A 4631-nucleotide genomic window follows, 5' to 3' on the forward strand; every position below is an offset into this window, starting at 1 on the left:
CCCATCCACCAGTATGTTTGTCTTCCCCAGCGTCTCTTCCTGTGGTACAGTCTCAGGTTCCCATCGTGTGCTTCAGAGGTTCTAGATCAGTGATACTCAGAATGAAGCTCGTGAGCTACAAGTGGCTCTTTGCAGCACAGGATATTAAAACACTGTGTGATTTAATTATTAACCAATCTAAGTTATTAACCGATCAGAATGCTTTTACTACGCTATTAACCAATTGTAGTTGATAAAATAATGCTTGGGCAGTTATTTTGCTTGCATTCATTTCACTCTTGTGACTGTATCTTTTCATTTCTATTAACTAGCCTCCTCATTTTTGTGTAGTTTCCATTTTTGAAGTTAAATGCTATGGTAATGGGTTTCTTTGTCCCCCCCCCACAAAAATGTTAAATACAATTACATTATAGTTGCTATTATTAAATGGTTCAGCTACATTAATCTCTTGGACCAGATCCTGTTCCACTTTGGACTAAATCAAGAATTGCCTCTCCCTTTTTGGGTTCCAGGACTAGATGCTCCAAGAAGCAGTCATTAATGGTGTCTAGAAATAGCCCATTGTCTTTATTCTGCTGTTTGCCCTCCTACCATTCCTTAGTATCGTGATCTCCAACATTTCATGATCATTTTCACCCAACTTGTAGTCCCCAGCTTGCTCAGACAGAGGGGGTAAACAACTCCCAGAAGGGAGCGTGATCGTGCGCTCCTGCACAGTGAACCAAGGAAAGTGTATTAGAGCTGCTGCAGCTGCGTTGGGGTGTCCAAGTCCCCTGCTGGGAGGACGATGCGGCACATGAGGGCCCAGGATGTAGCCTCCCTGCCTGGAGCAGGTAAGGAGTATGATGGGGGGGGGGTGGTGGTATCGGAAGATTTAATTCAATTATACTATAATTATCTAAACCAGTAACCAAGGTTGTGGCCCACCTGAAAGTAATTGCCAGGGAAGCAAGCTAGCCCTGCTGACCCTTGAAAGGACACGGAAACAGACCTCTGATCAAGAATAGGCACACAGGCAGTAATACTTTGAAAACAGAAATAATATTTATTTAAAAGTGAGTGGTTACAATAAAAGAATAGACATAGATATGATAAGTGGTAGATAGGATAAGGATAAGTGGTGCGGCAACAAAGAGATACAATGCAATAATAATAATAATAAAAAGAAGACAGTAATAGAAGACTGAAGTGGTGCGGCAAATTAGAGACACACCAGTGCAATAACAATCTGTTACCTCTATCGCATATAGCAATATAACAATAAAATCACTCACTTAATATTGTATAACATATAACAATACATATAACAAATATAAACATTCAATACTAAATACTTAAAGCTAAACATCCAGTAAGCACTGGCCGGGGAGTTACTCCACGGGTAAGGGAAGATCTCACTCAGACCATAGACACCCAGCTTTATTTACAAGCAAAACCCATACGCTCTAGGACAACGGAAGGCAAACTACTGCCTGCAGGCTGGATCCAGCGCATCAGGGCTTTCAATCCAGCCTGTGGGATTGCCAGCCCTGTGGCACAGCAGGGCCAAGGCAGGCTCCCTGCCTGCCCTGGCCCCGCGCCACTCCCAGAAGCAGCCTGCACCATGTCCCTGCGGCCCCTGAGCGGGTGGGGGGGGCACAGAGGACTCCTTGCACTGCCCTTGCCTTCAGAGACAGCCCCCCACAGCTCCCATTGTTTGGGAACAGAAACCACGGCCAATGGGAGCTTCGGGGGTGATACCCACAGGGGAGGGCAGCACGCGGTGGACCTGCCTGCCCCACCCAACCCCACCCCCAGGAGCCACTGCCGGACATGCTGGCCACTTCTGGGAGTAGCACGGGGCCAGGACATGCTAGGAACCTGCCTTAGTCCTGCTGCGTGCCGCTGCCACCCTGGAGCCGCGCGAGGTAAGCAGCGCTGGGCTGGAGCCCGCACTCCGAACCCCTCCTGAACCCCAACCTCCTGCCCTGAGCCTCCTAACCCCCTGCCTTGATCCCCTCCCGCATTCCGCACCCTCTCCTGCACCTGAATCCCCTTCTGTGAGTCCCCTCCTACACTCCACACCCCAACCCCTTGCCCTGATCCCCTTCCTGCACACCACACCCTCTCCCACACCCTGCACTCCCTTCCGCTTATTCTCTAATTGCTTATTCTCTAATTGCTGTTTATAGTGTGGTCGGTTTGGGGAGGTCTCCTAGGCAAGGCTGGGAGCTTCTTAATGAGGCTCTAGCCTGCCATCTTTTGATCCCTAATCCTTTTAGGGTCCCTTCATGAGGGGGTGAGGCTAAGTGAGGTTGAAAAAGCCAGAGGAGCTAGCGAACAGGGGAGTTTTGCGAGGGAGTTTAGAGAGAGAATGTGAGAGCCATGTACACCTAAACATTCTCTCCCCCCTTCCCAAAAAACCCCAAGTAAACAACAACAAAAAACCCTGTAATAGTAAAAATAATTCAGGGAGAAACCCAGCCACAGCGCGAGGGCTCTCCAGTTTATTGCACTGAATGCAGCATGTTTGTTTACCTACTTTGTGGGCAGGTGGCATAGTTTTGCTAGGAGGGCTTCAGCTTCCTCGGCCATGGGATGCTGTTCTGGGAAGGACTGTTGAGCAGAGATGGGTCCATTATCAAGGAAGGAGAAGAGTATCTTTAGATACAGACTAGGTTCAATGGGGGGCAGGAGGGAAAAGCTCATAGGCAAGTCCAAAACACGGAGACCTGCGTGTAGGATTGAAATCTAGGAGGAACATGGGGAATCACAGCATGGGCAAAGGAGAGACAAGGGAGAATAGAGAGTCAAAAATCTAATGAACTTAAAATGTCTGTATACTCGTGCACGATGTATGGAGAACAAACAGGAAGAACTAGCAATATTAGAATGATCACAATTACAACATAATTGGTATCACAGATTTGATGGAATAATTCATGTGCTTGAAAATATTGATGTAAAAAAGGGTACAGCTTGTTCAGGCAGGATAGGTTGTCCATATATGCTTGTATTGTTTTTTACATTCATCCTTCATAAATTGTCCTAGTTTCCACTTTTTATATGACTCTTTTTTGAGTTTCAGGTCACTGAAGATCTCCTAGTTAGGGCAGGTTGGTCTCTTACCATATTTCCTATGCTCTTGTACCCTTAATAATGTCTCTCTAAAGAACTACCCACTTTCCTGATTTCTTTTTCCCTTAGAAATGCTTCCCATGGGATCTTACTTACCTATTCTCTGCGTTTGCTAGCGTCTGCCTTCTTGAAGTCCACTGTCTATTCTGCCGTTTGCCCACCTACCATTCCTTAGTATCATGATCTCTAACATTTCATGATCACTTTCACCCAAGCTGTCTTCCACCTTCAAATTATCAACCAGTTCCTCCTTATTTTTCAGAATCAAATCTAGTACTGCATCTCCCCTATTTGCTTTCTCCACCTTCTGCAATCAAAAGTTTTCTCCAGTGCATTCCAGAAACTTGCTGGATAATCTGTGCCCTGTTGTACTATTTTCCCAACAGATGTCTGAATACTTGAAGTCCCCCATCACTACTAAATCCTATGCTTTGGATGTTTTTTTAGTTATTTAAAAAAAGCCTCATCCATTTCTTGTTCCTGGTTAGGTGGTGTAATGGGGTGGGACTCACCCCTGCGGCACCTCCTGCTGGTCTCTCAGGTAATTAGCTCTTCTAGCCTCCGGAGCACCCTCTTGCAGGCCTGTCCCGCTTGCCACTGGCCCCCATGTCCCTCCCAGACCCCAGTGCCCCCTTTTACCCAGGGTGCTGCTCCCTGGCAGTACCCCTGAAGTCTCTGGTCTCCCCTCCCCACACACTATCCCCACCTCTCCTCAGTCTCTGGCTACTGCCAGTCACCATTGAGTCCCTGCACACTGGGGTGGACTGAAGTGTATAAGCCAATCATCACAGGCAAGGGGGGTTTGGACCTGCTGCCTTTGCCTACCTTTGGGCTGCCCCTGCCACCCCAGTACCTATCTGGCCTTACTCTAGGCCTGCAGCCTGGGGGGTTTCCAGGCCAGAGCTCCCCCGCTCCCTTAGCCTTCCCCCAGCCCTACTCCACCTCAGGTACTCTGATACACTCCCCAGCAGCCAGGCCCATCTCCCTCCACAGCTAGATGAGACTGTCTGCTCCTGGCCCACTGCCCTCTTTTAAGGGCCAGCTGAGCCCTGATTGGGGCGTGGCCACAGCTGAGCCTGCTTCCCCCAGTCAGCCTGGGAACTGCTTGCCCCCAGCCATAGCCCTCTCCTGGGCTGTTTTAAGCCCTTTAAGGCCGGAGCGGGTGATCACCCCGCTACAGGTGGTCTATCGTAGACCCCCTGCAATGACATCACCCTTGTTTTTTACCCTTTTTATCCTTATCCAGAAACTTTCAACAAGTCTGCTTCCTACTTCTAACTCAACTTCAGTGCAAATGTATCCATCTTTAATATTCATGCCAGCAAAGTTACTGGGAGCACGTGGCAGGGATTTTACCTTGAACCAAGCTTAACGTGTTAAGTTTTAGCTACTAGAAAAATCATAGAATCATAGAATATTAGGGTTGGAAGAGACCTCAGGAGGTCATCTAGTGCAACCCCCTGCTCAAAGCAGGACCAACACCAACTAAATCATCCCAGCCAAGGCTTTGTCAA

Source organism: Eretmochelys imbricata, chromosome 1, assembly GCF_965152235.1.
Source record: "Eretmochelys imbricata isolate rEreImb1 chromosome 1, rEreImb1.hap1, whole genome shotgun sequence".
NCBI classification, from domain to species: Eukaryota; Metazoa; Chordata; order Testudines; family Cheloniidae; genus Eretmochelys; species Eretmochelys imbricata.